General features: G+C 39.4%; 1 non-coding gene across 1 annotated transcript; it reads right to left on the reverse strand.

Annotated features, from left to right (window-relative positions):
• Positions 1-17,344: 17,344 nt before the first annotated feature.
• On the reverse strand, positions 17,345-17,452 carry LOC112787346 (small nucleolar RNA R71). Its single transcript, XR_003194764.1, has one exon. It is a non-coding gene; the product is annotated as a small nucleolar RNA R71 (small nucleolar RNA).
• Positions 17,453-26,672: the final 9,220 nt, after the last annotated feature.

A 26,672-nucleotide genomic window follows, 5' to 3' on the forward strand; every position in this document is an offset into this window, starting at 1 on the left:
TCAGAATGGACCATCTTGGATATATTCTATGATGGTCTGTTTGAATTAGCTAAGATGTCATTGGATACTTCTGCAGGTGGATCTATTCACCTAAAGAAAATGCCTGCAGAAGCTCAAGAACTCATTGACATGGTTGCTAACAACTAGTTCATGTACACTTCTGAAAGGAATCCTGTGAGTAATGGGACGCCTCAGAAGAAGGGAGTTCTTGAAATTGATACTCTGAATGCCATATTGGCCCAGAATAAAATATTGACTCAGCAAGTCAATATGATTTCTCAGAGTCTGAATGGAATGCAAGCTGCATCCAACAGTACTCAAGAGGCATCTTCTGAAGAAGAAGCTTATGATCCTGAGAACCCTGCAATAGCAGAGGTGAATTACATGGGTGAACAATATGGAAACAATTATAACCCCTCATGGAGAAATCACCCAAATTTCTCATGGAAGGATCAACAAAAGCCTCAACAAGGCTTTAATAATGGTGGAAGAAATAGGTTTAGCAATAGCAAGCCTTTTCCATCATCCACTCAGCAACATACAGAGAACCCTGAACAAAATACCTCTAATTTAGCAAACTTAGTCTCTGATCTATCTAAGGCCACTGTGAGTTTCATGAATGAAACAAGGTCCTCCATTAGAAATTTGGAAGCACAAGTGGGCCAGTTGAGTAAGAAGATCACTGAAACCCCTCCTAGTACTCTCCCAAGCAATACAGAAGAAAATCCAAAAAGAGAGTGCAAGGCCATTGAAATGACCATCATGGCCGAGACCACAAAAGAGGAGGAGGACGTGAATCCCAAGGAGGAAGACCTCCTGGGACATCCAGTGATCAACAAGGAGTTTCCCTTTGAGGAACCAAAGGACTTTGAGGCTCATCTAGAGACCATAGAGATTCCATTGAACCTCCTTATGCCATTCATGAGCTCTGATTAGTATTCCTCTTCAGAAGAGAATGAGGATGTTACTGAAGAGCAAGTTGCCAAGTTCCTTGGTGCAATCATGAAGCTGAATGCCAAATTATTTGGTAATGAGACTTGGGGAGATGAACATCCCCTGTTCACCAATGAACTAAAAGCATTGGATCAACTGAGATTGCCTCAGAAGAAACAGGATCCTGGAAAGTTCCTAATACCTTGTACCATAGGCACCATGACCTTTGAGAAGGCTCTATGTGACCTTGGGTCAGGAATAAACCTCATGCCACTCTCTGTAATGGAGAAATTGAGAATCTTTGAGGTACAAGATGCTAAAATCTCATTAGAGATGGCAGACAATTCCAGAAAATAGGCTTATGGACAAGTAGAGGACATGTTAGTAAAGGTTGAAGGCCTTTACATCCCTGCTGATTTTATAATCCTAGATACTGGGAAGGATGAGGATGAATCCATCATCCTTGGAAGACCCTTCCTAGCCACAGCAAGAGCTGTGATTGATGTTGACAGAGGAGAATTAGTCCTTCAATTGAAGGAGGACTCCCTTGTGTTTACAACTCAAGGTTATCCTTCTGTAAACATGGAAAAGAGGCACACTAAGCTTCTCCCAAAACAGAGTCAACCAGAGCCCCCACAGTCAAACTCTAAGTTTGGTGTTAGGAGGCCACAACCAAACTCTAAGTTTGGTGTTGAACTCCCATATCCAAACTCTAAGTTTGGTGTTGGGGAGTCTCAACAATACTCTGAACATCTGTGAGGCTCCATGAGAGCCCACTGTCAAGCTATTGACATTAAAGAAGTGCTTGTTGGGAGGCAACCCAATTTTTAATTATCTAATTTTATTTTTATTTTTATCGTTCTTTCATGTTTTATTAGGTTCATGATCATGTGGAGTCACAAAATAAATAGAAAAATCAAAAACAGAATCAAAAATAGCAGAAGAAAAATCACACCCTGGAGGAAGGGCTTACTGGCGTTTAAACGCCAGTAAGGAGCATCTGGCTGGCGTTCAACGCCAGAACAGAGCATGGATCTGGCGTTGAACGCCAGAAACAAGCAGCATCCTGGCGTTCAGACGCCAGAAATGCACATTGAGGAAGAGCTGGCGCTGAACGCCAGAAATAAGCATCTGGTTGGCGTTCAACGCCAGAAATATGCTGCATCTGGGCGCTGAACGCCCAGAACAAGCATCAATTTAGCGTTTAAACGCCAGAATTGCATGCAAAGGCATTTTACATGCCTAATTGGTGCAGGGATGCAAACTCTTGACACCTCAGGATCTGTGGACCCCACAGGATCAACTCAGCATCTGTGGATCCCACAGGATCCCCACCTACCACCACTCACTCTCTTCCCTCTTCTCAATGTTCATCATTTCTTCCCAATAAACACTCTTCCCCAAAACTCTTCACCAATCACCTCAATCTCTCTTCCCTATCACCACTTCACCACTCACATCCATCCACTCTTCCCCATAAACCTACCTCATAAACTCCACCTACTTTCAAAATTCAAAATCAAATTCCCACCCAAACCCACCCTATTTGGCCGAAATTAACCCCCCCTCCCTTCCATATATAAAGCCCTCCATTCTTCTTCATTTTCACACAACACACCCCTCTCTTCCCCTTCTTGGACGAATACACCTCTCCCTCCTCTCCTCCATATTTTCTTCTTCTTCTTCATCTATTCTTTCTTCTCTTGCTCGAGGGCGAGCAATATTCTAAGTTTGGTGTGGTAAAAGCATAAGCTTTTTGTTTTTTCATTACCATTGATGGCACCTAAGACCGGAGAATCCTCTAGAAAAGGGAAAGGGAAGACAAAAGCTTCCACCTCCGAGTCATGGGAGATGGAAAGATTCATCTCCAAAGCTCATCAAGACCACTTCTATGATGTTGTGGCTAAGAAGAAGGTGATCCCCGAGGTCCCTTTCAAGCTCAAGAGAAATGAGTATCTGGAGATCCGACATGAGATCCGTAGAAGAGGTTGGGAAGTTCTAACAAACCCCATCCAACAAGTCGAAATTCTAATGGTTCAAGAGTTCTATGCTAATGCATGGATCACAAGAAACCATGATCAAAATAAGAACCCGAACCCAAAGAATTATCTCACTATGGTTCGGGGGAATTACTTAGATTTTAGTCCGGAAAATGTAAGGTTGGCGTTCAACTTGCCAATGATGGAAGAGAACGCACGCCCCACACAAGGAAAGTCAACTTTGATCAAAGGTTGAACCAAGTCCTCACGGACATATGTGTGGAAGGAGCTCAATGGAAGATTGACTCAAAAGGCAAACCGGTTCAACTTAGAAGACTGGACCTTAAGCCTGTGGCTAGAGGATGGTTGGAGTTCATCCAACGCTCCATCATCCCCACTAGCAACCGATCTGAAGTTACTGTGGATCGGGCCATCATGATTCATAGCATCATGACTGGTGAGGAAGTAGAAGTTCATGAAGTCATCTCCCTTGAACTCTACAAAATAGCTGAAAAGTCCTCCCCCTTGGCAAGGCTAACTTTCCCTCATCTTATTTGCCATCTATGTTACTCAGCTGAAACTTTCATAGAAGGAGACATTCCCATTGAGGAAGAGAAGCCCATCACTAAGAAAAGGATGGAGCAAACAAGAAAGCCCACTCATGGAGCTCAAGAAACACATGAGGAAGCTCATCATCAAGAAATCCCTGAGATACCTCAAGGGATGCACTTTCCTCCATAGAATTTTTGGGAGCAAATCAACACCTCTCTAGGAGAATTAAGTTCCAACATGGGACAATTAAGGGTGGAACATCAAGAGCACTCCATCATCCTTCATGAAATTAGAGAAAATCAAAAATCAATGAGGGAGGAGCAACAAAGACAAGGAAGAGACATAGAAGAGCTCAAGGACATCATAGGTTCCTCAAGAAGAAAACGCCACCATCACTAAGGTGGACTCATTCCTTGTTCTTAAATTTTCTGTTTTTTCGTTTTCTTTATGTTAAGTGCTTATCTATGTTAGTGTCTTATTACATGATCATTAGTATTTAGTAACTTTGTCTTAAAGTTATGAATGTCCTATGAATCCATCACCTCTCTTAAATGAAAAATGTTTTAATTCAAAAGAACAAGAAGTACATGAGTTTCGAATTTATCCTTGAACTTAGTTTAATTATATTGATGTGGTGACAATACTTTTTGTTTTCTGAATGAATGCTTGAACAGTGCATATATCTTTTGAAGTTGTTGTTCATGAATGTTAAATATGTTGGCTCTTGAAAGAATGATGACAAGGAGACATGTTATTTGATAATCTGAAAAATCATAAAAATGATTCTTGAAGCAAGAAAAAGCAGTGAATACAAAAGCTTGCAGAAAAAAAATAGAAAAAAAATAATAGCAAAAAAAAAAGTGAAGAAAAAGCAAGCAGAAAAAGCCAAAAGCTCTTAAAACCAAAAGGCAAGAGCAAAAAGCCAATAACCCTTAAAACCAAAAGGCAAGGGTAAATAAAAAGGATCCCAAGGCTTTGAGCATCAGTGGATAGGAGGGCCTAAAGGAATAAAATCCTGGCCTAAGCGGCTAAACCAAGTTGTCCCTAACCATGTGCTTGTGGCGTGAAGGTGTCAAGTGAAAACTTGAGACTGAGTGGTTAAAGTCAAGGTCCAATACAAAAAAAGAGTGTGCTCAAGAACCCTGGACACCTTTAATTGGGGACTTTAGCAAAGCTGAGTCACAATCTGAAAAGGTTCACCCAATTATGTGTCTGTGGCATTTATGTATCCGGTGGTAATACTGGAAAACAAAGTGCTTAGGGCCACGGCCAAGACTCATAAAGTAACTGTGTTCAAGAATCAACATACTGAACTAGGAGAATCAATAACACTATCTGAACTTTGAGTTCCTATAGATGCCAATCATTCTGAACCTCAATGGATAAATTGAGATGCCAAAACTATTCAAGAGGCAAAAAGCTACAAGTCCCGCTCATCTGATTGGAGCTATGTTTCATTGATATTTTGGAATTTATAGTATATTATCTTCTTTTTATCCTATTTGATTTTCAGTTGCTTGGGGACAAGCAACAATTTAAGTTTGGTGTTGTGATGAGCGGATAATTTATACGCTTTTTGGCATTGTTTTTAGTATGTTTTTAGTAGGATCTAGTTACTTTTAGGGATGTTTTTATTATTTTTTATGCTAAATTCACATTTCTGGACTTTACTATGAGTTTGTGTGTTTTTTTGTGATTTCAGGTATTTTCTGGCTGAAATTGAGGGACTTGAGCAAAAATCAGAATCAGAGGTTGAAGAAGGACTGCTGATGTTGTTGGATTCTGACCTTCTTGCACTCAAAGTGGATTTTCTGGAGCTACAGAACTCAAAATGGTGCCCTTCCAAGTGCGTTGCAAAGTAGACATCCAGGGCTTTCCCGCAATATATAATAGTCTATACTTTGGCCGAGTTTAGATGATGCAAAAGGGCGTTGAACGCCAGTTCTATGCTGCAGTCTGGAGTTAAACGCCAGAAACACGTCACGAACCAGAGTTGAACGCCAAAAACACGTTACAACTTGGCGTTCAACTCCAAAAGAAGCCTCTGCACCTGTAAACTTCAAGCTCAGTCCAAGCACACACCAAGTGGGCCCCGGAAGTAGATTTATGCATCAATTACTTACTTTTGTAAACCCTAGTAACTAGTTTAGTATAAATAGTTCATCTTATGATTTTTAGTTCATCTTCGGATCATATTGATCACGTTTGGAGGCTGGCCTCTCGGCCATGCCTGAACCTTCATCACTTATGTATTTTCAACGGTAGAGTTTCTACACTCCATAGATTAAGGTGTGGAGCTCTGCTGTTCCTCAGGAATTAATACAAAGAACTACTGTTTTGATTCAATTCAACTTATTCCGCTTCTAAGATATTCATTCGTACTTCAACATGAATGTGATGAATGTGACAATCATCATCATTCCCCTACGAACGCGTGCCTGACAACCACTTCCGTTCCACCTTAGATTGAATGAATATCTCTTGGATCTCCTAATCAGAATCTTCGTGGTATAAGCTAGATTGATGGCGGCATTCATGAGAGTCCGGAAAGTCTAAACCTTGTCTGTGGTATTCCGAGTAGGATTCAGGGATTGAATGACTGTGACGAACTTCAAACTCGCGAGTGCTGGGCGTAGTGATAGACGCAAAAGGAGGGTGAATCCTATTCCAGTATGATCGAGAACATCAGATGATTAGCCGTGCTGTGACAGAGCATTTGGACCTTTTTCACAAGAGGATGAGATGTAACCATTGACAACGATGATGCCCTTACATAAAGCTTGCCATGAAAAGGAGTAAGACTGATTGGATGAAGACAGCGAGAAAGCAGAGATTCAGAGGAATGAAAGCATCTCTATACGCTTATCTGAAATTCCCACCAATGAATTACATAAGTGTTTCTATCTTTATTTTCTATTTATTTATTATTTATTTTCGAAAACTCCATAACCATTTGATATCCGCCTGACTGAGATTAACAAGATGACCATAGCTTGCTTCATACTAACAATCTCCGTGGGATCGACCCTTACTCACGTAAGGTTTTATTACTTGGACGACCCAGTGCACTTGCTGGTTAGTTGTGCAAAGTTGTGAAGTTATGTTTGGACCATGGTACTGTGCACCAATTATTGGCGCCATTGCCAGGGAAAGAATGAACAACAAATTTTACAACCTCAGAGTAACAATTTCGCATACCACCGTGTCACTTGTGTACATGACAAGCTCCTTGGTGTGCTTCTTGTTGTGCCAAATTGTGGGGAGTGGGGGAGAGTAGCGCTCAGTTGGGAAAGCCAACTGAGCTCCTCATTGTAGCGCTTTACCTTGGCTTCATGCTCCCAGGTTCGACTATTGGTGGAAGCAATTTGGTGTTGATTTCCTTGGAAGAGTGGAGCACTCCTTCCTTGCCTTTCATGAAGCTCCTTGGTTCGAACCTTGGGAGAGCCATCTTGGCTCATTTTCTTTTCACAAGGAGTAGTGCTCCTCCCTTGTCTTGCATGAGTTCCCAGGTTCGAATCCTAGCCAACTCACTTTGGCTTATTTTCCTTGCAAGCTAAATAGCGTGAGGTTCTGTGTTCGAACCTTGTGGAAGGCTTTTTGGCAATTTTCTCTTATTTTCCTTGCAAGGAGCGTTCCTTGCTTTCCTTGGGTCCTGAGTTCGATACCTTGTAGCTACACTCCTTGGAATTTTGCTTTGAATTAATTTTGGAGAACCCCCGATAAAGCTCACTTAGTGAACTGAGCTTTATTTCCTTGCCTTGCTTTCTTTGGTGCTCAGTTAACTAAGTGAACTGAGCTTTGTGCCTTGCTTTCTCCTTTTATTCCTTGTGAAGCTCGGTTCACTCACTCAACTTGGCTTCCATCCTTCTTTGATGATGCCACGCTTTTCTTTTCCTTTGGGCATGCTCCTTAGGCCACGCTTTTCTTATTTTCTTCTTTCTTCACCTACAAGTAATCAAAACAACCAATCAAAGTATCACCAAATTTACAAGGTTTAAAGTTCATTCATAATTCAATTAATTTTAGCTTAAACCTCATGATTTTGTATCAATTAAAGGATGGTTGGTTGATTCAACAAAACATGCAATTCCACTCCAAATTACTTACTTACAATACAAGAAAGTGCGTAAAACCTAATAAAAACAAAGAAAAAGACTAGTGAAACTAAGCTACGATGACTTGTCATCAGGTACCGAGCAACTTGCTCTTCCCTAGTGTCTTCATCATCATTAGAGGATGAGTAGTCATCAGAACTTATGCACTGCAGAATTGTATGCAAAGGAACCTCAATGGTCTTTATGGTTTCCTATGGTTCTAGGCTAGAGGGTTCTTGAATGGGATTTAAGCACTCAAAGGTTGTGCTTTAACTGGCGTACAACGCCAGCTTTGTTAGCTTATTGGGCGTTGAACGCCCTTATCGTCCACCCTGACTGGCGTTAAACGCCAGTTCCTCTAGCATTCTGGGCGTTGAACGCCCACTGAAGGGTTCCTCACTGGCATTCAACGCCAAAAAGCCTGGATGTTTGGGCGTTGAACGCCCAGCCAGTGCTCCCTGGTTGGCGTTCAACGCCAGCTCTGCTGCCAGGATGGGCGTTGAATGCCCAGTGAAAGGCTTCTTCACTGGCATTCAATGCCTTCCCATTCTCCTCTGATTCGGCCTCTACCTCCATGGTTTTGGCCTTACATTCTTCTCTAAGATTAACCTCAGTATTACTGGGAAGAGTTTCAAGAGGAATCTCAGGGATCCTCCTACTCAGTTGACCAACTTTCACCTCTAAGTTTCTAATGGAGGACTTTGTTCCATTAATGAAACTATGAGTGGTCTTAGAGAGGCTGTAAACCAGAGTAACTAAGTCAAAGAGGCTCTGCTTAGAGGTTTCCATATTCCCTTGAGAAGATGGAAGTGGTGGTCTGTTATTGAATCTATTCTGGTTCCCTCTACCTTGATTGTTATTGAAACCTTGCTGAGGTTTCTGTTGATCCTTCCATGAAAGGTTAGGATGGTTCTTCCATGAAGGGTTTTAGGTGTTTCCATAGGGCTCTCCCATGTAATTCACCTCCTCTATGGTGGGTTGCTCATGATCATAAGCTTCTTCTTCAAGAGAAGCTTCCTGAGTACTGATAGCTGCAGTTTACATCCCAGTCAGATGCTGAGAGATCATGTTGACCTACTGGGTCAAGATCTTATTCTGAGCCAAGATGGCATTCAGAGTTTCAACTTCATGAACTCCTTTCTTCTGAGAGATTCCATGGTTTATAGGATTTCTTTCAAAAGTATACATGAACTGGTTGTTAGCAACCATCTCAATGAGTTCTCTTGCTTCTGCAGGTGTTTTCTTCAAGTGGAGTAATCCACCTACAGAGCTATCTAATGAAATTTTGGATATCTCAAACAAGCTATCATAGAACACGCCTATGATAGACCATTCTGAGAGCATGTCAAGAGGACATCTCCTGATCAATTGCTTGTATCTTTTCCAAACTTTATAGAGGGATTCACCTTCTTTTTGTCTGAAGGTTTGAACTTCCACTCTAATCTTGCTCATTCATTGAGGAGGAAAGAACTTAGCCAGAAAAGCATTAACCAGCTTTTCCCAAGAGTCAAGACTCTCTCTAGGTTGGACATCTAACCATAGCTTAGCTCTGTCTCTTAAAGCAAAGGGAAAGAGCATCAGATTGTAGACTTCAGGATTAACTCTATTAGTCTTTACAGTATCACAAATCTGTAAGAACTCAGCTAAAAACTGATATGGATCTTCCATTGAAAGTCCATGGAATTTGCAGTTTTGCTGCAAAAGAGAGACTAACTGAGGCTTAAGCTCAAAATTGTTAGCTCCAATGGCAGGTACAAAGATGCTTCTGCCATAAAAGTCAAAGGTAGGCATGGTGAAGTCACCAAGGACATTTCTTGGCTCCTCTTGAGGTTCGGCCATCTCTTCTGTTTCTTGTTCAAAACATTCCAAAAGGTCTCTTCCGGAGTGTTGTGCTTTAGCTTGTTGTAAACGCCTCCTCAGAGTCTTCTCGGGTTCAGGATCAGGAGTCAAGAGGGGGTTCTTTATCCCTATTCCTGGTCATAAATAAGAAGAAAAGAAAAGAAAGAAAAAAGTAAAACTTTCTGTACCAATAGGCAAGAAACTCCTCCTTAAAGTCAGATGTGAAGAAAGAAGAAGAAGATAGAATAAAAGAAATAAAAAAAATAGAAGAGGGATACTTTGAAAATAAGGGATAGAAGTAAATAAGAGAGGATGAAAGATGAGAAGGAAGAACAGAGAGGGGGAGTAGAGTTCGAATGATATGAGTAGAGGTGAGAAGAAGTATAAATAGAAAAAGTAAATAAGAATTAAAATATTTTTGTTTTTATTTTATTAATTAAATAAATTCAAAAATTAAGTTAATTAATTTAAAAAAAATTGAAAATTGGTTAGTGAATTTTCGAAAATAGAAGAGAGAGAAGAGGAGGTAATTTTCGAAAATTAAGAAGAGATGAAACTTAGTTAGGTAGTTTTGAAAAAGAAGAGAGAGAAGAAGAGAGATAATTTTCAAAAATTAAGGAAGAGAGGAGTTAGTTAGGTAGTTTTGAAAAAGAAGAGAGAGAAGATAAGATATTAATTTAAGAAAAGATTTGAATTTTTAAAATAAGATAAGAAAAGATTTGGAATTGAAATTTAAAATTAGAAAAAGATAAGATTTTGAAATTTGATTTTGAAAAAGATAGGATTTTTAAAATTTGAAATTTGAAAAAATAAGATAAGATTTTTAAATTTTGAAAATGATGAGAAAAATATAAGATTTTAGAAAAAGATAAGATTTTTAATTTTTGAAAAGATTTGATTTTTGAAAACTTGAAGACTAAGATAAGATAAGATGAAATTTTTAAATCAAAATCTGAATTTTATTTTAAAAATTTCGAAACTTACTTAAAAGATAAGATAGAGAAGATATTTTTTTATTTTTTTTAATTTTATGATGAAAGAGAAAAACACACAAAAGACACAAGACTTAAAATTTTTAGATCTAGCACCCTTGATTTTCGAAAATTTTTTGGAGGAAAACACAAAGGAACACTAAACTTAAAAATTTTAATATCAAAACACAAAAAAGACTCCAGAACACTTTGAAGACTAACAAGAACATAAAGAACAAAATTCAAAAACTCAAAGAACACAAGAACATAAGAAAGAACACCAAACTTAAAATTTTTAGAAAACTAAACATAAATTTTCAAAAATCAAAAGAAAAATAACAAGAAAACACCAAACTTAGAAACTTGACACAAGATTTAACCAAAGAAAATATTTTTGAAAGGTTTTTGAAAGGAAGTTACCAAAAAATCGAAAATTGTTGTAATTAATAAATACAGAGACTCAAAGAAGAAAAAATTTACCAAGAACATAAACACAGGACTCTAACCAACAACACAAATTAAGCAAAAAAATAAAAATATTTTTGAAAAGCTTTTTGAAATTTTCGAAAAACAGAGAAGAAGAAAATAAAAGTAAAAGACTCAAAGACTCAAACTAAGAACAAAAATTAAACAAAGAAAAGAAAAAATATTTTTGAAAAATGTTTTTAATTTTTTTCGAAAATTTGAAGAAGAAGAAGAAAATAAAAATAAATGACTCAAATAAAATAAAATAAAAAAATAACCTGATCTAGGGAGAAAGACAATCCTTCAGTTTGTCCAAACTCAACAATCCTCGGCAACGGCGCCAAAAATTTGGTGCACATGAATCCCCACACCTTCGTACAGCAGTACTAGCAAGTGCACCGGGTCATCCAAGTAATACCTGAGCGAGTCAGGGTCGACCCCACGAGGATTGTGGTTCAAGGTTCTAAAAACCGAACCGGTTATCGAACCGCTCTAACTATTAGTTCACTTGTTTATAGGTTCAGTCGGTTCAACCATGGTTGAACCGAAAAAACTATTTTATAATAAAATAAAAAAAATATAAATACATTTCGCGGAAAAATACCATCCAAGGTGTAAGAACCACAACTAATCAACCGGTTAATTAAGTGATTATATTGCCCGAATTAGATTACGAAAAGTTAGAGTTAGAATTTGAGGATTTAAAGGTGATTTTTGGACTCAGTAGGTCTTTCTGAGTTAGAAAATGTGTTTTCTGCAAAAAATCATGAAAAACCGCGAATCGACAATTGAACCGGTTCGAGTCTGCCTGATACCGCACGAGAAAAAGTGAAAACTGTCAAAAACCTTAGAAAAATATTAGAAATGGAATACCGAGCGTTAATTTTAAAGGTTTGGGCCAAACGGGCTAAAAATGCTAACGGGTTGGACCAGACCCAAGTTGGGCCCAAGCCCAACATATATAAGGTTCATTTAATGAACCCTCACCTCATAAACACACACACTTCAGATTTGAAAGAGGGAAGAGAGGAAGAAGAGAACACTATTCACACCTCTCTTCTCTTCGTGATATCTCGAGCTACGGTGCTCTGATTTGCGTGCCATCAGTGGCTACGCGTTCCTTGTGAAGAGCTCTACAAAATCCATATAAGAAACTGGTAAGTAAAGCTCAAAATCCCTTTAGTTTTTCTATTCAAAATTTCGGTTCTTAGGGCTTTGGGATTAAGTGAGTTTTTGTGATTTTGGATGTTTAGGTTTGATCTAATCCTTGCTTAGCCTTAGATTTTTGCTATCAAATTTGTTGAAAAAGGTAAGAGCCATTAAACCCTTGTGAAATTTTAAGTTTGATAAACCCTAGGTTGAATTATGGTGAATTATGTGTGTTATAGCTTGAAGTGGTGAGTAATTGAACTTGTTGGAGCTTATTGGTGATTGTTGGTGGGTTGGATTACGTTGGAAAAGCCTAGCTTGTGCTCAACTTTGGTTTAAGGGCATATTGAGAATCAGCCAAGGTATGGTTTTGGTTTTCCCTAAGTAGTATATAATATTCATTGACACTTAGGCTAGTGACCTATAGGATAGGTTTGGATTTATGTGGTTGGTTGATGTGGTATGTTGAAATGATATTGATGTGTTGAGAATTAATGAGATTGAGATATGATGCTTGATGACTTTGAATGATTGTATATTGTTGGATATGGATTTAAAGCATGAATGAGGTTGATTATGTGAATTGATAAAGATGAGGTAATGATTAGTGAATGTATTGGTGAAGGATTGATTTAGAGTTATATATTTGATGTTGATGATTGAGAATGGTTATTGGTAACCCTAGAAGATAAATTATGTTGTAAATGGGGGTTTGGTATTGATCTAGTTGGATGTGGCTTGATAAATTACTAAATTTGAGTATATGTGAAATTTGGGTAAAAAGGAAATTTTGGTGAACTTTGCTCGATCATAACTCTTGCCTCGGTTTTCAAAATTTGATGTAACATATCTAGAATTAAAGATCTTTGAAAATCCTTTTAATCGATATAAAGTTTGTGAAAATTAGAATTTCGTAGAGGAAGTTATAATCATTCAAAGTTGGTGTTGAAAATCTGAAATTTTGCTAAGTTGCAAAATGTTATAATTTCTGATGTGTGCGCACGCACAGCATTTTGCGCGCGCACAACCTGCAAAAATTTTGATCTGTGCGGATGCACACACCTGTGCGCACGCACAGGCAGGGAAGTGCCTACTGGTTGCAGCGCTAGCACAGCTGGTGCGCGCACACATCAATGGAGAATTGCGACCTGTCCGGACGCACACACTCCTGTAGACACGCACAAGTCAAGAAGGGGAGTCTGTTGGGGGCGCTAGCACACCCTGTGCGAGTGAACAGACCTTATGGATTTCAATATCTGTGCGTACGTGATGAGCGGATAATTTATACGCTTTTTGGCATTGTTTTTAGTATGTTTTTAGTAGGATCTAGTTACTTTTAGGGATGTTTTCATTAGTTTTTATGTTAAATTCACATTTCTGGACTTTACTATGAGTTTGTGTGTTTTTCTGTGATTTCAGGTATTTTCTGGCTGAAATTGAGGGACTTGAGCAGAAATCAGATTCAGAGGTTGAAGAAGGACTGCTGATGCTGTTGGATTCTGACCTCCCTGCACTCAAAGTGGATTTTCTGGAGCTACAGAACTCGAAATGGCGCGCTTCCAATTGCATTGGAAAGTAGACATCCAGGGCTTTCCAGAAATATATAATAGTCCATACTTTGGCCAAGAATTAACGACGTAAACTGGCGTTCAACGCCAGCCTTCTGCCCAAATCTGGCGTCCAGCGCCAGAAAAGGATCCAAAACCAGAGTTGAACGCCCAAACTGGCACAGAAACTGGCGTTCAACTCCACAAATGGCCTCTGCACGTGCTACACTTAAGCTCAGCCCAAACACACACCAAGTGGGCCCCGGAAGTGGATTTATGCATCAATTACTTACTCATGTAAACCCTAGTGACTAGTTTATTATAAATAGGACCTTTTACTAGTCTTTTTGACCATCTTTGGTCTCAGTTTTAATCCATTGTTCATCTTAGGAGACTATTGATCTCGTTTAGGGGGCTGGCCATCTCGGCCATGCCTGGACCTTTCACTTATGTATTTTCAACGGTAGAGTTTCTACACTCCATAGATTAAGGTGTGGAGCTCTGCTGTTCCTCAAAGATTAATGCAAAGTACTACTGTTTTCTATTCAATTCATCTTATTTCGCTTCTAAGATATCCATTCGCACCCAAGAACGTTATGAAGGTGATGATTATGTGTGACGCTCGTCATCCTTCCCCTTTATGAACGCGTGCCTGACAAACACTTCTGTTCTACATGAATTAAGCTAGAATGAGTATCTCTTAGATCTCCTAATCAGAATCTTCGTGGCGTAAGCTAGAATGATGGCGGCATTCAAGAGAATCCGGAAGGTCTAAACCTTGTCTGTGGTATTCTGAGTAGGATTCAATGATTGAATGACTGTGACGAGCTTCAAACTCGCGAGTGCTGGGCGTTAGTGACAGACGCAAAAGGAGGGTGAATCCTATTCCAGCATGATCGGGAACCGACAGATGAATAGCCGTGCCGTGACAGGGTGCGTGAGCATATTATTCACTGAGAGGAGGGGATGTAGCCACTGACAACGGTGATGCCCTTGCATACAGCCAGCCATGGAAAGGAGTAAGACTGATTGGATGAAGATAGCAGGAAAGCAGAGGTTCAGAGGAACGAAAAGCATCTCCATTCGCTTATCTGAAATTCCTACCAATGATTTACATAAGTATCTCTATCCCTATTCTATTATTTATTATTCGAAAACTCCATGATTATTTTATATCTGCCTGACTGAGATTTACAAGGTGACCATAGCTTGCTTCATACCAACAATCTCCGTGGGATTCGACCCTTACTCACGTAAGGTATTACTTGGACGACCCAGTGCACTTGCTGGTTAGTTGTATCGAAATTGTGACAATTATGTATTGAGATCAGAGCACCAAGTTGCTCACGTTGCCGGGGATTGTTTGAGCCTGGACATCACAATTTCGTGCACCAAGTTTTTGGCGCCGTTGCCGGGGATTGTTTGAGTTTGGACAACTGACGGTTCATCTTGTTGCTCAGATTAGGTAATTTTCTTTTTATTTTATTTTCAAAAATTTTTCAAAAATATTTCAAAATTTCTCATCTGTTTTCGAAAAAAAAATAAAAAATAAAAATAAAAAATGTTTTCAAAAATTTTTATTCAAAATTTTTAAGAATGAATCCTAGTGTTTCATGAAGCATGTTGAAGCCTGGCTGGCTGTAAAGCCATGTCTATTCCTTTGGGAATGAGTATGTCAGGCATGTCATATCTGAATTACATGCTGAAGCTTGGCTGGCCATTGGCCATGTCTAGTATTTTGGACCGGAGCTTTCATTGAAGGCTTGGCTGGCTAGTGAGCCATGTCTAATTCCTGGACTGAAGCTTTAGACTAAGAATGCAAGATTCCTGGAATTCATATTAAAAATTTTGGAATCCTTATTTTCCTTTTTCAAATTAATTTTCGAAAAAAAAATATATACAAAAAAAATTAGAAAATCATAAAAATCAAAAATATTTTTGTGTTTCTTGTTTGAGTCTTGAGTCATATCATAAGTTTGGTGTCAATTGCATGTGCATCTTGCATTTTTCGAAAATTGCATGCATTCATGGTGTTCTTCATGATCTTCAAGTTGTTCTTGGTAAGTCTTCTTGTTTGATCTTGATGATTTTTTGTCATGTGTCTTTTCATGTTTATCATATGCATTCTTGAATTCTTAGTGTCTAAGCATTAAAGAATTCTAAGTTTGGTGTCTTGCATGTTTTCTTTGCATTAAAAATTTTTCAAAATTGTGTCTATGATGTTCATCTTGACATTCAAAGTGTTCTTGGTGTTCATCTTGACATTCATAGCATTCTTGCATGCATCACATGTTTTGATCTAAAAATTTCATGCATTGCATATTTTTCATGTTTTTCAAAAAAAATTCAAAAATCAAAAAAATATCTTTCCCTTTTTCTCTCATCAAATTCGAAAATTGAGTTGACTTTTTCAAAAATTTTTAAAAATCAAGTTGTTTCTTATGAGTCAAATCAAATTTTCAATTTGAAAATCTTATCTTTTTCAAAATCTTTTTCAAAAATCAAATCTTTTTCAAAATTATTAGTTATTTTCGAAAATTTCAAAAATATTTTTCAAAAATCTTTTTCTTATTTTTAGACCAAATTTTCGAAAATAACATAATCAATTAATGTTTTGATTCAAAAATTTGAAGTTTGTTACTTGCTTGTTAAGAAAGATTCAAACTTTAAGTTCTAGAATCATATCTTCTGATTTCTTTTGAATCAAGTCATTAATTGAGATTTTAAAAATCAAATCTTTTTCAAAACTAATTTCAATCATATCTTTTCAAAAATATCTTCTTATCTTATCTTTTTCAAAAATATCTTTTCAAAATATCTTTTCTAACTTCCTAACTTCTTATCTTTTCAAAATTTGTTTCAACTAACTAACTAACTTTTTGTTTGTTTCTTAACTTTTTCAAAACTACCTAACTAACTCTCTCTCTCATTTTTCGAAAATATCTTCCCCCTTTTTCAAAATTTCTTTTTAATTAACTAATCATTTTTATTTTTAATTTCAAAAAAAAAAATTTTCGAAAAATACTAACAATTTTCAAAAACCATTTTCAAAAATCACTAACTCTTTTTCAAAATAATTTTCGAAAATTATCCCTCCTCCATCCTATTCTATTTATTCATTCATATCCTAACATCTCATCTCACATCTCTTCCATCTGTTTCTTCCTTTACATCACATCCTTTATCTCCCCCTCTTCTTCTACTCACACAGGGATCCCTATACTGTGGTATAAAGGATCTCCATTATTATTATTATTTTTCTGTGCCTTCTTCTTTATCATATGAGCAGGAGCAAGGATAAGAACATTCTTGTGGAAGCAGATCCAGAACCTGAAAGGACTCTGAAGAGAAAATTAAAAGAAGCTAAAATACAACAATCCAGAGATAACCTTTCAGAAATTTTCGAACAAGAAGAGGAGATGGCAGCCAAAAATAATAATAATATAAGGAAGATGCTTGGTGACTTCACTGCACCTAATTCCAATTTACATGGAAGAAGCATCTCCATTCCTGCCATTGGAGCAAACAACTTTGAGCTGAAACCTCAATTAGTTTCTCTGATGTAGCAGAACTGCAAGTTTCATGGACTTCCATCTGAAGATCCCTTTCAGTTCTTAACTGAATTCTTGCAGATATGTGATACTGTTAAGACTAATGGAGTAGATCCTGAAGTCTACAGGCTCATGCTTTTCCCTTTTGCTGTAAGAGACAGAGCTAGATTATGGTTGGATTCTCAACCCAAAGACAGCCTGAACTCTTGGGATAAGCTGGTCACGGCTTTCTTAGCCAAGTACTTTCCTCCTCAAAAGCTGAGCAAGCTTAGAGCTGATGTTCAAACCTTCAGACAGAAAGAAGGTGAATCCCTCTATGAAGCTTGGGAAAGATACAAACAGTTGACCAAAAAGTGTCCTTCTGACATGCTTTCAGAATGGACCATCCTGGATATATTCTATGATGGTTTATCTGAGCTATCAAAGATGTCATTGGACACTTCTGCAGGTGGATCCATTCACCTAAAGAAAACGCCTGCAGAAGCTCAAGAACTCATTGACATGGTTGCTAATAACCAGTTCATGTACACTTCTGAAAGGAATCCTGTGAGCAATGGGACGCCTATGAAGAAGGGAGTTCTTGAAGTTGATACTCTGAATGCCATATTGGCTCAGAATAAAATATTGACTCAGCAAGTCAATATGATTTCTCAGAGTCTGAACGGAATGCAAGTTGCATCCAACAGTACTCAAGAGGCTTCTCCTGAAGAAGAAGCTTATGATCCTGAGAACCCTGCAATAGCAGAGGTGAATTACTTAGGTGAACCTTATGGAAACACCTATAACTCATCATGGAGAAATCATCCAAATTTCTCATGGAAGGATCAAAAGCCTCAACAAGGCTTTAATAATGGTGGAAGAAACAGGTTTAGCAATAGCAAACCTTTTCCATCATCCACTCAGCAACAGACAGAGAACTCTGAACAAAATGCTTCTAATTTAGCAAATCTAGTCTCTGATCTATCTAAGGCCACTGTAAGTTTCATGAATGAAACAAGATCTTCCATTAGAAATCTGGAAGCACAAGTGAGCCAGCTGAGTAAAAGGATCACTGATATCCCTCCTAGTACTCTCCCAAGCAATACAGAAGAGAACCCAAAAGGAGAGTGCAAGGCCATTGACATAAGCGCCATGGCCGAACCTGTGAGGAGAGGAGAGGACGTGAATCCCAAGGAGGAAGACCTCCTGGGACGTCCAGTGATCAATAAGGAGCTTCCCTCTGGGGAACCAAAGGAATCTGAGACTTATCTAGAGACCATAGAGATTCCATTGAACCTCCTTATGCCCTTCATGAGCTCTGATGAGTATTCCTCTTCTGAAGAGAATGAGGATGTTACTGAAGAGCAAACTGTCAAGTTTCTTGGTGCAATCATGAAGCTGAATGCCAAATTGTTTGGCATTGATGCTTGGGAAGTTGAACCTCCCTTGTTCATCAATGAACTAAGTGATCTGGATCAACTGACATTGCCTCAGAAGAGACAGGATCCTGGAAAGTTCATAATCCCTTGTACCATAGGCACCATGGTCTTTAAAGCTCTGTGTGACCTTGGTTCAGGAATAAACCTCATGCCCCTCTCTGTAATAGAGAAACTGGGAATCTATGGGGTGCAAGCTGCTAAAATCTCATTAGAGATGGCAGACAGCTCAAGAAAACAGGCATATGGACAAGTAGAGGACGTTTTAGTAAAGGTTGAGGGCCTTTACATCCCTGCTGATTTCATAGTCCTGGATACTGGAAAGGAAGAGGATGAATCCATCATCCTAGGAAGACCTTTCCTGGCCACAGCAAGAGCTGTGATTGATGTTGACAGAGGTGAAATAGTCCTTCAATGGAATGAGAACTCCCTTGTATTCAAAACTCAAGGATCTCCCTCTGCAACCATGGAGAGGAAGCTTGAAAAGCTTCTCTCAAAGCAGAGTCAACCAGAGCCCCCACAGTCAAACTCTAAGTTTGGTGTTGGAGAGTCTCAACAAAGCTCTGCACATCTGTGAGGCTCCATGAAAGCCCACTGTCAAGCTATTGACACTAAAGAAGCGCTTGTTGGGAGGCAACCCAATTTTTATTTATCTAACTATATTTTTTTTAGTTATGTGTCTTTATAGGTTCATGATCATGAGGAGTCACAAAATAAATATAAAAATTGAAAACGGAATCAAAAACAGCAGAAGAAAAATCACACCCTGGAGGAGCATCTGTCTGGCGTTCAAACGCCAGAACAGAGCATAGTTCTGGTGCTGAACGCCCAGAATGGGAGCATCCTGGCGCTGAACGCTCAGAACAAGCATGGTTCTGGCGTTCAACGCCAGAAATGGCAACAAAGGGGCGTTGAACGCCCAAAATGGGCACCAACCTGGCGCTGAACGCCCAGAGTTGTGTGCAAGGGCATTTTACATGCCTAAATTGGTGCAGGGATGTAAATGCCTTGACACCTCAGGATCTGTGGACCCCACAGGATCATCTCAGGATCTGTGGACCCCACAGGATCCCCACCTACCTCATCATCTCTCTTTCCATTCATGATCATCCCTTTTTTTTTTCCATTTACCACTCACATCCATACACCCACTACCTTCAAAAATTCAACATCTCTCTCCCACCCAATCCCACCCATATGGCCGAATACACACTCCCATCCATCTCCTCCATATCTTCTTCTTATTCTTCTATTCTTTCTTCTTTTGCTCGAGGGTGAGCAACATTCTAAGTTTGGTGTGGTAAAAGCATAGCTTTTTTGTTTTTTCCATAACCATTGATGGCACCTAAGGCCAGAGAAACCTCTAGAAAGAGGAAAGGGAAGACAAAAGCTTCCATCAAGGGTCTATAGCTCAGTGGTAGAACATTTGACTGCAAATCAAGAGATCCCTGAGATACCTCAGGGGATACATTTTCTTCCACACAATTATTGGAAGCAACTAAGGGTGGAACATCAAGAGCACTCCATCATCCTTCATGAAATCAGAGAAGATCTAAAAGCAATGAAGGAGGAGCAGCAAAGACAAGGAAGAGACATAGAAGAGCTCAAGGACATCACTAAGGTGGATTCATTCCTTGTCCTTACTTTCTCTGTTTTTCGTTTTCTATATTATGTGCTTATCTATGTTTGTATCTTCATTACATGATCATTAGTAGTAGTGACTTTGTCCTAAAGTTATAAATGTCCTATGAATCCATCACCTCTCTTAAATGAAAAATGTTTTAATTCAAAAGAACAAGAAGTACATGAGTTTCGAATTTATCCTTGAACTTAGCTTAATTATATTGATGTGGTGACAATGCTTCTTGTTTTCTGAATGTATGCTTGAACAGTGCATATGCCTTTTGAAGTTGTTGTTTAAGAATGTTAAATATGTTGGCTCTTGAAAGAATGATGACTAGGAGACATGTTATTTGATAATCTGAAAAATCATAAAAATGATTTATGAAGCAAGAAAAAGCAGCAAAGAACAAAGCTTGCAAAAAAAAAAAGAGAAAAAAAAAATAAGCAAAAAAAAAATAGAAAGAAAAAGAAAAAGCAAGCAGAAAAAGCCAATAACCCTTAAAACCAAAAGGCAAGGGCAAATAAAAAGGATCCCAAGGCTTTGAGCATCAGTGGATAGGAGGGCCTAAAGGAATAAAATCCTGGTCTAAGCGGCTAAACCAAGCTGTCCCTAACCATGTGCTTGTGGCGTGTAGGTGTCAAGTGAAAACTTGAGACTGAGCGGTTAAAGTCAAGATCCAAAGCAAAAACAAAGAGTGTGCTTAAGAACCCTGGACACCTCTAATTGGAGACTTTAGCAAAGCTGAGTCACAATCTGAAAAGGTTCACCCAATTATGTGTCTGTGGCATTTATGTATCCGGTGGTAATACTGGAAAACAAAGTGCTTAGGGCCACGGCCAAGACTCATAAAGAAGCTGTGTTCAAGAATCATCATACTGAACTAGGAGAGTCAATAACACTGTTCGAAATCTAAAGTTCCTATAGATGCCAATCATTCTGAACCTCAATGGATAAAGTGAGATGCCAAAACTATTCAAGAGGCAAAAAGCTATAAGTCCCGCTCATATGATTGGAGCTCTGTTTCATTGATAGTTTGGAATTTATAGTATATTCTCTTCTTTTTATCCTATTTGATTTTCAGTTGCTTGGGGACAAGCAACAATTTAAGTTTGGTGTTGTGATGAGCGGATAATTTATACGCTTTTTGGCATTGTTTTTAGTATGTTTTTAGTAGGATCTAGTTACTTTTAGGGATGTTTTCATTAGTTTTTATGTTAAATTCACATTTCTGGACTTTACTATGAGTTTGTGTGTTTTTCTATGATTTCAGGTATTTTCTGGCTGAAATTGAGGGACTTGAGCAGAAATCAGATTCAGAGGTTGAAGAAGGACTGCTGATGTTGTTGGATTCTGACCTCCCTGCACTCAAAGTGGATTTTCTGGAGCTACATAACTCGAAATGGCGCGCTTCCAATTGCATTGGAAAGTAGACATCCAGGGCTTTCCAGAAATATATAATAGTCTATACTTTGGCCAAGAATTGATGACGTAAACTGGCGTTCAACGCCAGCCTTCTGCCCAAATCTGGCGTCCAGCGCCAGAAAAGGATCCAAAACCAGAGTTGAACGCCCAAACTGGCACAGAAACTGGCGTTCAACTCCACAAATGGCCTCTGCACGTGCTACACTTAAGCTCAGCCCAAACACACACCAAGTGGGCCCCGGAAGTGGATTTATGCATCAATTACTTACTCATGTAAACCCTAGTGACTAGTTTATTATAAATAGGACCTTTTACTAGTCTTTTTGACCATCTTTGGTCTCAGTTTTAATCCATTGTTCATCTTAGGAGACTATTGATCTCGTTTAGGGGGCTGGCCATCTCGGCCATGCCTGGACCTTTCACTTATGTATTTTCAACGGTAGAGTTTCTACACTCCATAGATTAAGGTGTGGAGCTCTGCTGTTCCTCAAAGATTAATGCAAAGTACTACTGTTTTCTATTCAATTCATCTTATTTCGCTTCTAAGATATCCATTCGCACCCAAGAACATGATGAAGGTGATGATTATGTGTGACGCTCATCATCCTTCCCCTTTATGAACGCGTGCCTGACAAACACTTCTGTTCTACATGAATTAAGCTAGAATGAGTATCTCTTAGATCTCCTAATCAAAATCTTCGTGGCGTAAGCTAGAATGATGGCGGCATTCAAGAGAATCCGGAAGGTCTAAACCTTGTCTGTGGTATTCTGAGTAGGATTCAATGATTGAATGACTGTGACGAGCTTCAAACTCGCGAGTGCTGGGCGTTAGTGACAGACGCAAAAGGAGGGTGAATCCTATTCCAGCATGATCGGGAACCGACAGATGAATAGCCGTGCCGTGACAGGGTGCGTGAGCATATTATTCACTGAGAGGAGGGGATGTAGCCACTGACAACGGTGATGCCCTTGCATACAGCCAGCCATGGAAAGGAGTAAGACTGATTGGATGAAGATAGCAGGAAAGCAGAGGTTCAGAGGAACGAAAAGCATCTCCATTCGCTTATCTGAAATTCCTACCAATGATTTACATAAGTATCTCTATCCCTATTCTATTATTTATTATTCGAAAACTCCATGATTATTTTATATCCGCCTGACTGAGATTTACAAGGTGACCATAGCTTGCTTCATACCAACAATCTCCGTGGGATTCGACCCTTACTCACTTAAGGTATTACTTGGACGACCCAGTGCACTTGCTGGTTAGTTGTATCGAAGTTGTGACAATTATGTATTGAGATCAGAGCACCAAGTTGCTCACGTTGCCGGGGATTGTTTGAGCCTGGACATCACAATTTCGTGCACCAGTACGCACACCCCCTGTGCGCACGCACACTTTTAAAATCTCCTAGGCGTGCGCATGCACATATCCCTGTGCGACCGCACACACCCTATTTCTCAAAATTTTCTTTGTTTTTAATTATTCCACCTTTCCAACAAGGTTGTAAGCCTCCCTAACACCATTTTTAGACTCTTGGGCCTAGTTTTGGAAAGTTAAAACATGGGAAAGAATTTAATGGATCTAGGTGATATTATTTGGAAAACTTTAGAAAATAGAGGCCTAGGTTTCTGGCGTGCTGAGGATGGTTCGACGTTAGGTGAAGGATGATTGATATATGAGATGAGGAATGATGAACTGTTGATAATTGGAAACTGAGATATGAATGGACAGTGGTTGAGATGAGTCGAGGACTCTGAATGAGATGATGGATCCATGTATACTGAAAATATTTTCTGAAAACCACTGAAATAATGTTTTTATTGAGATTCTAAGATGCTATGCACCCGGCAGGGACGGTGGTTAGATCCCGCCTGTCGAGGTAGTGGCGGTGGTGTAAGGGCAGTGGTTCGTCTCGCTTACGTTGAGATGTGAGGTCTGTGGCAAGAGTATCCCGCTTGCATTCCTTCAGATCTATAGAGCGTGCAGGCGTCGGTACCTGGGCAGTGATCCGAGCACTATATCTCGGGGGTTCCCATATGAGGATTCCGAAGGGCGACATCTCCATGGAGATGTGTCGGGTTGGCAGTTGAACCGACAATGTGATATCACAGCCAGTAGGACAGGCATTCATCATGTGTATTTTCTACCTATTTGTTTGCTTTTCCGACTTGTAATTGTATGCCTAATTGAATAACATGCCTATTTGCTTACTTGATCTACTTGCCTTATATGCTTTTACTTGTGAATTACTTGCATTGCTATTAATTGTGCTTTCTACTAGGATTGAGGAGGTTCAGAAGGCGGCGGCGATGGGATCGCATGGAGGATAGATTGGTGAAGGCTGTAGGACAGTGGTGTTTGATTAGAGTAGAAATCCCCTAAGATAGATTCCCCGGTTCATTTATGTTAAGGATTATATATTATGCTTATCTGTTTTAGTATGCATAAGTTTGAATCTTGTGATAGAGACATCACTGGGCACTGTTACCATACTGAGAACCTCCGGTTCTCATACCATATTTCTGTTGTATTTTTCAGACGCAAGTCGCAACCCACCTCGGTGAGTTGTTTGGTTGGTGACAGAAGCGGAGGATCCGGATATCTTTTTGAGTCTTTTGGCTTATTTTGTATATGTCTCTCACTTTTGTATTTTGTTTTGTCTAGAGGCTTGTATTTGAGAGAACAAAATTGTATAAGCTGATTGTACTGTCTGGTTCTATATATCTGTATATGGCTAGCCGGCTTAAACTCCACAAGCCATGGCTAGATTCTTATGATATTACACTACTATATTTTGATATATCTTATGTGTATCTTATGCTTTAGGTTAGTAGCCTCGTTAGTACGTTTTACGCTTTTGAAATCCTGTTTTTGAGCTATATCTTTCATCAGGCTTCTAGATTATACTATTCTTTCTATATATATATATATATATATATATATATATATATATATATATATATATATATATATATATATATATTATGTATGAGCTTAGAACTGTCGTAATCTCTTATTAACCTTTTCTTTACGACGCGAGGTAAAGCTTAGGCTAATTAGGGTGTTACATTTAGTGGTAGCAGAGCGGTTCATCCTCATGAGCCTAAGGGATGGACCGATTGTGCTTCATTGCATACTCTGTGTGTCTTTTTATTTGATGCTATTAGGTTATCTGTTTGATATATGCATAGCATGCTTGTTTGTGAGTGCCTGTTTGGGATAATTGAAGCACTAGACTTTTGATATTGAGACTGATCACCTTGATATCGATTGTTTGGTGTAGACAAGAACCCTACATGGCCACTCGCAGACGAGGTCGAGCACGTACATGAGAAAGTAGGAATGAACAACCAGCTGACAATCACGCCAAATTTATGGCGGCCATGGCAAACCTTGCGAACACTATGGAAGCTAATGCTGCTGTGACTCTGCAAGCTGTGCAGAGGTTAGGCTAACCGGCTGGGAATGGCAATGGAAATGGTGAAGGGAATGGTAATGATAATGCTGAAGGAAACGGAGATAACACGGGTGGTGTTCCGATGACCTTGGAGACGTTCCTCAAGGTTCATTCGCCAACTTTCCGAGGATCAACTAATCCTACTGAAGCGGACAACTGGTTCCAGGCTATGGAGCGTGCTTTACAGGCGCAGCATGTTCCCATCAATCAATATGTCGAGTTTGCCGCTTATCAGCTTGCGGTTGAGGCTTAGCACTGGTGGCAAGCTGAGTGTCGCTTGCTACAGCTCCAGAATGCCAACGTTCCATGGGATGTATTCCAAACATCCTTCTATAAGAAAACTTCCCTGAGTCTACAAGGGAAGCAAAGGAGATGGAACTAATGCAGCTGAAGCAAGGTTCCCTATTAGTGGCGGACTACACAAGCAAGTTTGAGGAACTCTGTAGGTTTTCTAGGGTATGTCAGGGTGCCTCGAAGACTTATGAGAGTTGGAAGTGTATTAAATATCAAAGGGGGCTAAAGGACAATATTATGACTGTTGTGGCTCCTATGGAGATCCGTGTCTTCTCCGACTGAGTGAACAAAGCAAGGGTGGTTGAGGAGTATGCCAAGATGGTGGCTTCATCTAAGGAAACTCACGGAGGAAGTTCTAGTCGAGGACGTGGCAAGTATTTTCACCCGAGGGGTCAAAGCTTCAAGAGAGGATGATATGCGCCTCAAGGGCAAGGAGGCTTCAGAAAGAACACCCATGATCAGTTTCAGCGTGGCAAAGGGAGAGGAAATCAAAGTAAGAGTTCTCCGGATTTAGCTTGTGATCATTGTGGAAGTTTTCATCCATATGACTCTTGCAAGATTGGAATAGGTGGGTGCTTCAACTATGGCTTACCTGGTCATTTTGCAAGGGATTGCACACGTGGGAAGAACCCAGGTGCGGGTCAGAGTCAGCACCAGGTGCGAGTTTTTGCTGTGAATGCCAAGGATACTTCCAAGGCGGATCCGTTGATGAGAGGTATTTGTTTAATTGGTGATAAGACCTAAACTGCATTATATGATACTGGAGCTTCGCATTCGTTTATTTCGTTTGCTAAAGTTGAGGAATTAGGCTTCAAAGTGTCAGAGTTACCATTTGATATGCATGTACATACTCCGTATCAGACGGTTATGACTAGGTCAGGGTGTAGGCAAGTAGGTTTCAAACTTGAGGATAGAGACTTTGTGCATGACTTGATCTATTTGCCAATGGTTGGATTGGAGATGATTTTGGGGTTTGATTGGTTGTCGAAGAATCAGGTATTGTTAGATTGCTTTGAGCGGTCAATTCGGTTTATGCCGGAGGGAGAGAATGGAGCAGTAGTAGCTACGGGGTATTACCTGAACTCTGTAATGGTGCATTGTAGTAGGAAGGAGTGTCAGGGTTATATCCCGTTGGCTGCTAATGCGTTGGGTGATGCTCAGAACTTGGATCAAATTCCGATGGTTAGAGATTTTCCAGAAGTGTTCCCAGAAGATATCCCTGAGTTCCCACCTCAAAGGGAAATTGAATTTGCGATTGAATTGGTGCCGGGAGCTGGACCAGTGTCGATTGTGCCGTATAGAATGGCTCCGATAGAGCTGGCAGAGTTAAAGACTCAGTTGGAAGAGCTTCTAAACAAGAGGTTCATTTGTCCGAG

This window comes from Arachis hypogaea, chromosome 20 (assembly GCF_003086295.3).
Source record: "Arachis hypogaea cultivar Tifrunner chromosome 20, arahy.Tifrunner.gnm2.J5K5, whole genome shotgun sequence".
In the NCBI taxonomy this organism is placed as follows: Eukaryota; Viridiplantae; Streptophyta; class Magnoliopsida; order Fabales; family Fabaceae; genus Arachis; species Arachis hypogaea.